Genomic DNA, 12,576 nt, shown 5'->3' with positions numbered 1-12,576 from the left:
GCTATAAAAATGATGAGAGTACATGGGTGAAGACTGAACATGAAAATAGGAAGAATAGTTGTAATAGATGGCAAGAATTATAATTTGAGAAAATCATGAAAAATCAAAACTATTGTTGAAGCACTAAATTTTTTTTTTTTTTTTGAGATGGAGTCTCACTCTGTCGCCCAGGCTGGAGTGCAGTGGCGCGATCTTGGCTCACTGCAAGCTCTGCCTCTCAGGTTCACACCATTCTCCTGCCTCAGCCTCCCAAGTAGCTGGGACTACAGGCGCCTGCCACCACGCCTGGCTAATTTTTTTACATTTTTAGTAGAGACAGGGTTTCACCGTGTTAGCCAGGTTGGTCTTGATCTCCTGACCTTGTGATCCACCCATCTCAGCCTCCCAAAGTGCTGGGATTACAGGTGTGAGCCACTGCGCCTGGCCAAAGCACTAAATGTTTTTAAAAGTTACACATCACTAAAGTTCAGTGCTTTTTGAAATAATGTATCATCATCTTCCTTGACACAGGATCGAATTAAACAGTATTAAATTCATTCCTTCTTCTACTTTTTTTTTTTTTTTTTGAGACAGGGTCTTGCCCTGTCACCAGGCTGGAGTGAAGTGATGTGATGTCAGCTCACTGCGGCCTCGACCTCCTGGGTTCAAGTGATCCTTCTACCTCTCAGCCTCCTGAGTATCTGGGACTATAGGCATATGCTACCACACCTGGCTAATTTTTGTATTTTTTGTAGAGACAAGGTTTCGGCATGTTGCCCAGGCTGGTCTCAATCTTCTGGGCTCAAGCAATCGTCCAGCCTATGCCTCCCAAAGTGCTAAAATTATAGGTGTGGGCCACTGTGCCCGGCACATCTATTCTTCATAATTCACATGTATACTCTCCCTATCAGATAATTTGTTTCAGGATTTCTGATTAAAATGTCAGTGAAAGCACTTGCATATAATATGCCTCTACTTTGCTCCAAGCCTATAAGAATTCAATGTGAAAAAAATTAATCATGAGTAAATACATTTTATCTACATTTAAGACAAGAAAAATCTCAACAGACCATAGAAATAGAAAAAAAAGTCTTGGTGATGAGTGGATGTTGATGCTTACAGTAAGTCCTCACTCAATGTTGTCAGTAGATTCTTGGAAACTATGACTTTAAAGGAAATGATGTATAATGAAACCACTTTTACCGTAGGTTAATGGACAGAAACAAGAATTAAGTCCTTATGGCATATTTCTGGTTATAAAAACATCACCAGACTTCTAGATAAAGACCAAAAAACTTGTAATATTAAATACTGAAATAACTGTGAGCTGGACATAAATTTAAGAAAGAGTAATAAAAATAAGATATTATTTACCCAGCTGTTCCAGTGCAGGGTCATGAGTGGCTGCAGTGTATCCTGGAAGGTTAGTGCACAAGATGAGAACCAACCCTGGACAGGATGCCATTCCATCACAAGGCACACTTACAGATGCACCCACACTCACTCAGACTGGGACCATTTAGACACAGCAACATATTTGGGATGTGGGAGGAAACCAGAGTACCCAGAAAAAAGCCATGCAGACATGGGGAGAGACTGCAAACTCCACACAGTAGCCCCAGCTGGAATTGGTTGTTTTCAATCAACAATACAATGAAAGGACCTATTGTACAGAAACCTAGGTAATCTTCATGGGAAAGAGAACCAGAAGTATTCCGCAAATGGCAGGAGACTGGAACTGGGCTGTCTGTATAAAAGTAGGGAACTGGGACCGTGATTCAGGCAGTGCAACTATACCTGAAATACTATACCTGAAATAATTCCACCTGACACTGTTGGTATTTTCCTGTGACCCAATGAGGCAGTTATGCAAAAATAGGAATGTAACCCTATAACATATATAGATGTGGCACCTGAATTAGAGCTCTACTTATGAGGGACCAAAATTCCAGTCTTCTTAATGTTAGACCTGCTCTGGAGCTGTGTAACTCCAGAGGTGTGAGTAACCATACAACCACACAGCAGGCAGGAGTTCACAGAGGATAAAACTTCCACATAAGATGAACTTGCAAACAAATATCTTAGGAAACATATTGCCATAAGAAATATCAGACATATTAAGTAGGCTCATTTACATCTGAGGAAATGAGAGTAAGAACCACAATTCCAAAAAAAACCCTTATAAATGTTTAAGATTTTCAAATGAAGTCATAATTCACTATGAGAATGGAAGTAAATAAGAACAGGTGGAATGAAAAGGGGCCACTTGCAAATCTTGTAACAAAATTTGATAAAATTAAAAATAAACTGTTGGATGGATTAAAGTCAAGTTGGCATAACAGAAGAGAGAATTCATGAATCAGAACTATCAACTGGGAATTGAAATTTAAAGTTAGGATGAGTCAAGTCACCTAGAACATAGAACAAAGAGGTAAAGAGGTTTAAAACATGAAAGAGAAGAGACATGGAAGATATAAACCAAAAATAAAATTCAGAGCCTCCCTCAACCATCTGAGTGGACTCCCTCTTCTCGGCCAGGAACTGAAAGTTAACCTGAAAGACTGGTTCAGGCCATTATGGGAAGCAGGGGTGGACATGCCTCTTTATGCCCTCCTCCCTTTTGGAATTTGGGAAAAGCTGACCAGCATTAACATCAACACAGACCTTAAGTTTGATAAGAAACATTTACAGTATATTCTCTCTGAAGCCTGCTACCTGGAGGTCTCTTCTGCATGATAAAACTTTGGTTTCCATAACTTCTTATCAGAATCCAGACATTCCTTTCTATTGATGATAATTCAGCCATTTGCCAATTGGAAAATTTTTAAATCTACCTATAACCCAGAAGCCCCTGCCTTGAGTTGTCCTGCCTTTCTGGACTGAACCAATGTATATCTTAAATGTATTTGATTGATGCCTCATGTCTCCATAAAATGTATAAAACCAAACTGTGCCCCAACCACCTTGGCCACATGTTCTCCTCAGGGCTGTGACATGGGCCGTGGTCACGCATATTTGGCTCAGAATAAATACCTTCAAATACAGAGTTTGACTTTTTTTGTTGACAGAGATAACTGAGTTAGGAATTCCAGAATGTAAGAATAGTGCCAGGGAAGAGAAATTTTCCAAGGTTGAAAATTTGTTAGATTTGGAGAAGGATGTGTGTCTTCAGATTGAAAAAGTTACCAGTTTCAATGAGGAGAAACAGGGAAAAAAAAAACCACCTCTAAGTATAGCATAAAGGAACTGTAGATCAATAATACACACGTACACACACATTCTAGCAATTAGGGAAAAGCATATTACAAAGAAATGACAACCAGGTTATCAACGCATTTATTAGAAATCACAGTTAATGCTCGTATACAATGAAGTTGTGACCATGTTAAGGAAATGAATCCAAGTGAAACATCACTTCCCTTTATGAAAAGATTGATTTTCCTCCAGTGCATTGTATTTACTAGAGATTTGCCAACCCAGCCTTTATTTAGATTATACACTTGTTTAAGTTTTAAACAATTGTATGCATATACTTTTCCATTGGTTAGATTTGTGTTTCCCTGCTGAAACTACACAATAATTTTAAATTAATGTTTAAGGATAAGTAGGGTTTAAGATGTCTGCTAGGAAATAAGGATTTAATGAATACTTACCACTTTTTACAACAGTTAATTTGCACACATTTAGTTGAGGTAAAAACGAAGAAAAGTAGATGCTTAAGATAACTTGTTAGCATTCATTATCAGCCTTTGGTGACACTGCATTAGTTTATATAGTGTCAACATATGCGTTAACATCAAATGAGTAAGATTGTATGCTCAGTATTGTGTAAAGCATCTACAATTTCAAAAGAAACTTTAGATACAGTCTATTTCTTAAAGAGCTTAAGAGCTTAATTACATATTAGACAACACAACTAAGACTTTTAAGTGATAATCACAAAAGGACTTTATTATTAGCTCTCACTATCCTTATTCAGTGACAGAAGTTCTTCTGCCCATGATAGAAAATTAGAATCTGATGACTCCTAAACTCCTGTGTTCCCTTTAGGTGAGTAAATGCTTTCTTATCTCTTATGATAATCAAAGCTTACATCTCTTTTTATGTTTACAGCTACTTCCCTTCTCCCAGAGTGTACTGCTGCTGGGTGACTTATCATGGGTGAAGGGATCCCAAGGGCTTCTTTTCTCTTTCTTGCTCATTTTTTCCCTAACTCAACAGTCTCTATTTCTGACCTCTGTGGAATTGGAGCTTGGAAAAATGAGGGAAAAGGAAATGGGATAGAAATGTTCCTACTTGACTGCTACTGTCATAAGAGGCTTTTACTTTTTCTGGGCTTAAAAAATTTTTAAAGTTGACTTTCTCTTATATTTTCATGGGTCTTTGGAGATCCCCTGTTCTGCACATCTCTTACCTACAGTTCTTTCTGGGTTAGTGTGTCTCTTACTCTCTCCTTAGCCTCTAGAATTCTAGAAATAACCTTCAGCTTCTCAGCTGCTGAGCTCTATTTCCTCTTCTTGGTGGCCCTCTTAAGAAGGACCTAAAACAACCCTTCATGATTGTTCACACACTCAGATTTCCCAAATGGCTCTTGAGAAACTCTCACCAATTTTTTTTGGGAGGTGGGGGGTCTGTTTAATACAGGGAGCTTAGATTTATTCTAATGCAGCAGTAAATCTGTATCATCCTCCCTCACTCTTTTCAGAGTGTGGAGTGTGAGTCAAATACCAGTCCCCTTAATTGTGGGGAACATACATGAGTCTTTCCAAGTTGTTCCATTAAAACTCCTCTCTTTTCATTTGAGGTAAAGGAGGAAGTATACTGTCTTAGGTATTAGATTTGATTTTATCCTACTTGGAACCTAATAAGGTGACCTGTTACTCTTTCATAGATGCTAGCAGAAGGTATAAGACTCCTGATTTAGGACGGGTGACTTTATTATTTACAGCACAGCAAGTATCAAGAACATCAAATTTATGTCAATTCTCCTGGACCCCAAGTCCCATGGGGAAATGAGGAAGACTCAGATGGATCCTGTACATACAGTAGATCATATTATAGAAGAGGAACAGTGGGCTTGGGTAATCCACTGCTTTTACAATAAGCAGTAAGCACATTTACCCTTTGTCCCAGAGGGAACATAAGTAAAACTGTTATATTGTTTTCTTTTTTTTGTTTTTGTTTTTACTATTCTGATTTTTATAAACAAAAATTGAAAAAGATAGATTTACTATTCTTTAAGGCACTCAGTGGAAAGAAGAATAAAATCACATGTTGCTTCGTTATTTCACCAGCAAGCCCTCTCATTAGTAGGTTATATTTTTTTTAGATGGAACCATCTGAAGGAGTAAAATAAATGATTAGGGATGTTTCTTGCTTCCAGTCAAAAGTGATTAATGAATATTATTGATAGGGTCTCCTTTTTAAAGTAAGACTTCCCTTATACTTTAATAAAACTATAGTTTTACTGAGAGGGTACAGTCTGCCCTAACATTCTGTTCATTCTTGGTATTTTCAGTACATATTTGTAATGGTATTAGGGAAGAACAGTTGCAGTAATGGTTTCTCTGGACCTACAAGATAATAGTCTGAATATTTTATATTATCTCTTTGAAATCAAAGGAATTATGTTATAAACCTTTTAAAAATACATGTATTATTTATCCAGTAAAGTCTCTGTCTAAATTAAATTGAATTGTAAATATGTTTTATAATCCTTTCATTATCTTTTAAAAAACAGACCCAATAGGAACAGTTTTGAAGGTCACACAAATTGTTTATCAAAAAATATAGAAACTTACCAGTAAGTTAATATACAGTCATTTAATCGCTTCATTAAATTTTTGTTCATTATTATTTCAGTTTCACGGCTTGTAATATCTCCAGCATTAAGAAAGGAAGTTATGCAGTGGTTGAAATTATGAGCCAATAGTTATTTATTGGTAGTTATTTACAGTTGAACGTTCACACAGTATTCAGTAGCATCACTACGTAATAGAGGTTACAAATGAAGGCTATAGAACTGGATTTGCCATTTATTAGCTGTTTCACTTTGGGAAGGTACTTTGTTTTTGAGTTTTTCTCATCTGCAATATAAATTTGAGGCATCAGATGGGTTTGTAAACAGTGTTTTTAAATTTTAGTCTGGTATTAAAATGTCTCTGTTGACAAATGTGGCTTATTAATAGTTGTAAATACATTTCTATATTAAAACTTATATATATAAATATTCTCCCAAAGCTAGCTATATCTGTAGAGGTGAATCTGGGGGTTCGGGGGTGTGTGGTATGTGGAATCTCTGTCTATTCCTGGATCAGTGGGTTTATGTGAAGTCTGCATGTAGGCAAGCATGTCTATTTGTGGATGGAGGTATAGGGGTAGATGTGCTTACGGATGACCCCTCCCTGTGTATATGTATTGTGCTTGCACGTATGTGTTTTCTTTGTGCATGTTTGTGTGCATGTGTTGAATGAAGAGCAGTTTGTTCATCAGGGTTTGCTTACTGACACTTTAAAGAAAAACAGGAAAACAACACTGATTATTCATATTTATAGGAAGGCAGAAGTTTAAAATTTTTATTTTTAGAAGTTTGAGATTTTTGTTGAGGGATATAATATATAAAATTTATATGTAGAGGAATATAATATATAAAATTTGCTTTTAACTAGACTATAGACCTTTCTTTAGGGATATATGATCTTTATAAACATTAAAGTTTGTCATATATTTCCCATTTTATAAAGAAGAGAATAACAGCTTGAGATTCATGATTTTTCAAACTATATTTTCAGAAAAATTACTTGAGTTAATATCTTCAGTGATTGTTTTGGGGAAGGAGTTACCTCAGTTCAGCCTTTGTCACCTTTTCCATTCCCATTTGTCTGTAATTTTTGTAAGATTTATCTCCTTGTGAGTTGTTAACTTCATTCTTCAGTCAGTATAGAATGGTGATGAAGAGAGCAGAATGTGGAATTTCACTTACTGAGTCCAAACACTTGTTTACCACTTAACAATGTGACTTTTAGCAATATATTTTTTTAACCTTTCTACTTGTATTTCTTCACCTTTAAAATAATAATAATAGTACCTATCTCATGTGCTTTTGTTGAAAAATAAATGGGATAATTCATATAAAAGCAAGTAGCAGAGTGCCTTCTACAATGCTAGTACTTGGTAAATAATTAGGCCAATTTTAATGATGCTTTTTTATTGTTAATTGACACAGTCATCAAACTGGCCTATAATTACTCTTAATAATTGCTAGAAAGAATATGTTATTAGGCAGAATGTGCATCATCAGAGCATTTTCAGCATGTTGAATTATAATTTGTTTTAAATTGTATTACCGGCATTTGGCAAAGGATAAATTTCTATTATAGGAATATCCCTTTACATAAAGAGGGTGTGTTCTAATGTCCGTTGTTAGAAATGTCATTAACAGAAATAGACATCATAGTTGCATATTTGCAGAGGTCTTCTATTTTCCGGTAGCTCATTCCTCTTTGCCATGCAAGGCAGGAAGCATAGCTCCCCAGCCCTCTTGAATAATCAGCATGATTTCCTCTTCTGTTAGTACTATTTCCTACTAAGAACCTTAGAACCTAATTACAGCCTTGGGCATGTCATTCATTTCTCCATCCAGGTAACTGAATTAAGAATTTTTGCCTCATTTGAGTCAGGTTACTGCTTTCTGCTCTTCAGCTGTTACCTTGAGTGACTTAGTATTGAGGATATAAGCACTTCCCCCAGAAAATCTTCTGTGGTCAAGGCTACTATGTTAAAATAAAAGAACACCCTTCACCCCCAGCAATGGAAGGAGAGTTCCAGTTGTTTCATGTCTTTGTCATCGTTTGGTTTGGTCATCTTTTAAGTTTAGACCTTATGACGGTGTTAATTTACATTTCCCTCATTAGAATGATGTTGAGCACCTTTTTTATGCATATTGACCATTTGGATATTCTCTTTGGCTAAGTACCTGTTCAAGTCTTTTGCCTACTCTTAGACTTTTTCTTATTGCTTTGTAGGTATTCTTTACATATTGTGGATATGAATTCTTTGTTGGATACATGTGTTGTAAATATGTTTTCCCAGTGTATGATCTGCCTTTTTATTCTAATGGTATCTCTGCCTTCTTTTTCAAAGATGAAAAGAATTATAGCTATTACTTTTGGTTCCTGTTAAATAGGATTTTAGCTTTAGTCACCTTGTTCTGGACAGGTACTACCTTATAGGTCACCTTTGTGTGAATTAGATAAAAGCACCCCCTCTAAGTAGATGTAGCCCCATTAGCATAAGACTTTTTTTTTAAAGGGTAGTGTCTTTTAGTGAAGGAAAAGGCTTCTTTCAGGTAGCCCGAGTATTCTGCTAAGGCTACAGCTTGCTGAGTAGAGCTTAGTCTAGCCTGGATTTACCCCTCAGTCTGGTGCCTTAATGGTTGCTCAGCACTCAAACCGCAAACCAAAAATGGCACCCTAGGGCAGGTTATCTTTAAATATTCAGAGTTTCTGGCCGGGAGCGGTGGCTCACGTCTGTAATCCCAGCACTTTGGGGGGCCGAGGCGGGCGGATCACGAGGTCATCCAGATCATCCTGGCTAACACGGTGAAACCCCGTCTCTACTAAAAATACAAAAATTAGCCAGGCGAAGTAGCGGGCGCCTGTAGTCCCAGCTACTCGGGAGGCTGAGGCAGGAGAATGGCGTGAACCTGGGAGGCGGAGCCTGCAGTGAGCCAAGATAGCGCCACTGCACTCCAACCTGAGCGACAGCAAGACTCCGTCTCAAAAACAAAAAATAAATAAATAAATAAATAAATAGTAAATATTCAGAGTTTCTAACTATTGGATACAAATTATTACAGTTTATGCATTGAATTTTCTCTTTTCAAAAGGTTGTTCTTAAGTTGTGGGGAGCTAACTTCCAAAATTAATTTCCTAGTTTTGAGTTGGTTATGGCTTAAAAGTTTAGTTATCAGTTAGATGTCTCATACCCAGGATATATTTTTCCCACTGCAACACTGTTCTGTGGAATCTTGGTTATAAACCAACCTATAGTAGTGGGATAGAGAGACCTTAACCACTGTGTGTAATGGGTGGTCTTTCTATAGCAAATATTGTTTAGCAGTCTGTCTTAGGGTAGGAGTGGCATACTTCCCACATTGTCCTAACATTAAAAATAAGAATTACTTCACTTTCCAGCTACCTCTGATGGTTGTGCTTGTATCGTGGTGCAGTGTTACCTGTGGATAAGAAGGATGAACTAAGGACACCAGGTCTCTTGCTAGTGATAACCTGTAACATTTTTCCTGGTTTTAGGCTTGCTCCCCTCTCTTCCCAAAGCCCCCAAGTCCTGCTTCCTTTCTCACTGCCATCCCTTAGTCCTTTTAAGTTAAGATTTCCCATTTCCCTGCTCTATGGTGGAATATAATTAATTCTGAGAAAGATTTCTGTCTTCTTCAGTCCTCGAGGCAAAAGTGCTCAACCAGTCTTTTGAGGATAAGGGTTTTGGTTTTGTATTATTTATTTATTTATTTAAATGTTAACAGTAGTGGGGGAAATAAACAGGACAAAAATAGCAAGCAAACAGAGATGATGTTACTAAGTTTTCAAAAAATGTGTTTCTGGTTCTCAGATATTAAGTAAGGCCAGTTTCTGTTTTTTCTTCATTTAATTTCATAAATGCTTTAATCTTTTCTTCGTGACTATGCTAATTACTCTCTCTCTATAGTTATTATACCTCATGACCCAGGGTCACTTATTTCCTACGTTTTCATGGTTTTGGTTTTGGTTTTGTTTTTGTTTTTGTATTTTTGAGACAGAGTCTCACACTGTCGCCCAGGTTGGAGTGCAGTGGTGGGATCTTGGCTCACTGCAACCTCCCCCTCCCAGGTTCAAGCAATTCTTTTGCCTCAGCCTCCCGAGTAGCTGGGATTACAGGTCCGCACCACCACGTCTGGCTAATTTTTGTATTTTTTTTTTTAGCAGAGATGGGGTTTTGCCATGTTGGCCAGGCTGATCTTGAACTCCTGATCCGCCCGCCTCATCCTCCCAGAGTGCTGGGATTACAGGTGTGAGCCACTGCACCCAGCTGACTTATTCCCTAACTTTTTAAAACCTTGGAGCTAGTGTAGTTGGGACCCGTTTCAAGTTTAAAGAAGGCATCTCACATACTTCTTGACTAGAATTTGAAATATGCCAAGTATATAATATATATTTAGGGAAATGGTCTACCCAAATTCCCACGGAATTGTAAACAAGAGCATAACTATGTTATATTCCAAAGAAGGTCTGTCTTTGGAATTCACAGTACATGTGAAAAGCTATAGGATTGTATTATTTAGGTTGGTAATCTAAGTGAAGTAAGGTTTGTAGCATGATGTAGGCTTTTTGTCTTCAGGTTTTTTTTTTTTTTAATTATACTTTAAGTTTTAGGGTACATGTGCACAATGTGCAGGTTTGTTACATATGTATACATGTGCCATGTTGGTGTGCTGCACCCATTAACTCGTCATTTAACATTAGGTATATCTCCTAATGCTGTCCCTCCCCCCACCCCACAACAGTCCCCAGAGTGTGTTGTTCCCCTTCCTGTGTCCATATGTTCTCATTGTTCAATTCCTACCTATGAGTGAGAACATGCAGTGTTTGGTTTTTTGTCCTTGTGATAGTTTACTGAGAATGATGGTTTCCAGTTTCATCCATGTCCCTACAAAGGACATGAACTCATCATTTTTTATGGCTGCATAGTATTCCATGGTGTATATGTGCCACATTTTCTTAATCCAGTCTATTGTTGTTGCACATTTGGGTTGGTTCCAAGTCTTTGCTATTGTGAATAGTGCCGCAATAAACGTACGTGTGCATGTGTCTTTATAGCAGCATGATTTATAGTCCTTTGGGTATATACCCAGTAATGGGATGGCTGGGTCAAATGGTATTTCTAGTTCTAGATCCCTGAGGAATCACCACACTGACTTCCACAGTGGTTGAACTAGTTTACAGTCCCACCAACAGTGTAAAAGTGTTCCTATTTCTCCACATCTTCTCCAGCACCTGTTGTTTCCTGACTTTTTAATGATGGCCATTCTAAGTGGTGTGAGATGGTATCTCATTGTGGTTTTGATTTGCATTTCTCTGATGGCCAGTGATGATGAGCATTTTTTCATGTGTTTTTTGGCTGCAAAAATGTCTTCTTTTGAGAAGTGTCTGTTCATGTCCTTTACCCACTTTTTGATGGGGTTGTTTTTTCCTTGTAAATTTGTTTGAGTTCATTGTAGATTCTGGATATTAGCCTTTTGTCATATGAGTATGTTGCGAAAATTTTCTCCCATTTTGTAGGTTGCCTGTTCACTCTGATGATAGTTTCTTTTGCTGTGCAGAAGCTGTTTAGTTTAATTAGATCCCATTTGTCAATTTTGGCTTTTGTTGCCATTGCTTTTGGTGTTTTAGACATGAAGTCCTTGCCCATGCCTATGTCCTGAATGGTATTGCCTAGGTTTTCTTCTAGGGTTTTTATGGTTTTAGGTCTGACATGTAAGTCTTTAATCCATCTTGAATTAATTTTTGTATAAGGTGTAAGAAAGGGATCCAGTTTCAGCTTTCTACATGTGGCTAGCCAGTTTTCCCAGCACCATTTATTAAATAGGGAATCCTTTCCCCATTGCTTGTTTTTGTCAGGTTTGTCAAAGATCAGATAGTTGTAGATATGTGGCATTATTTCTGAGGGCTCTGTTCTGTTCCATTTAAGTCGGCTTAGAACAAAACTTTTCTGGCTTATTTTGATGTCTCAGAGGCCTTGAAAAAATGGGTTGACTAATATTTATCAATTTTAAGATTTTATGTTTAAATATTTTTTTAAATGAGTAAGTACAGATTATATTATTAATCTCTAGGCATTCTGAGCTCTTTCATGTAAGCTCTTTCCAGTTTTGCTTTTATACCTCTGTCGTGATTAAATGAATTGTACAATTTGAAATCCTATTTCTTTTTTATCATAGAGAAGTATCTGTCTTGATTTATATTGATTACCTACAAATTTTGATTCATTTTCTTGTAAAAATTAATGTCCTCTGCAAGAAAATTATGTCAGTTCAACAGAGAGGAAGGAACACAAATATTAACATAATCTTATTTGTACATCTTTTGCAAGCACATTTTATGAGAGATCCATAAGCTACCTAGAGCTTTAAAAAAGTTAAAAGGATCTAAATATCTCAGCATAAAAGAAAGGATATAAATTCTTCCTTGTTTGGGTGCTTTATTTTCTTCCATATTGTTTTCTCTTCTATTAACCACAGGTAGACATTAGTTTTCTCAGCGATCTATATACTTCTACCCTTGAGCATTAATAGGCTTTAGTAGTAATTTTCTATTGTGCTTTATATTGCCATGGTTATTCAAGGTAAATATTTAGATAATTTTGTAATATATTATATCTTTGTTGTATCTCTCTGGGCTCATTGTAGATGTTCAGGGAATAATTATTAATTGATTAATATCATCTTTTCTACAAGGAAAATAATACCAATATTAAATGACTTCCCCAATTTGTTAATGGTTTCCTTTAAAATACTCAGGAATTTTTTTACATCACCTAAAATAT

At 36.8% G+C, this 12,576-nt stretch overlaps 1 protein-coding gene across 3 annotated transcripts in view; it reads left to right on the top strand.

Annotated features, from left to right (window-relative positions):
* The window catches only part of GLCCI1 (glucocorticoid induced 1), a 127,129-nt gene that overhangs the window by 80,249 nt on the left and 34,304 nt on the right, over positions 1-12,576 (top strand). The gene's annotated exons all lie outside the window — the stretch shown is intronic.

Source organism: Symphalangus syndactylus, chromosome 3 (assembly GCF_028878055.3).
Source record: "Symphalangus syndactylus isolate Jambi chromosome 3, NHGRI_mSymSyn1-v2.1_pri, whole genome shotgun sequence".
NCBI classification, from domain to species: domain Eukaryota; kingdom Metazoa; phylum Chordata; class Mammalia; order Primates; family Hylobatidae; genus Symphalangus; species Symphalangus syndactylus.
Note: the sequence above shows the minus strand (reverse complement) of the source record. Positions and strands in the feature narration are given on the sequence as shown.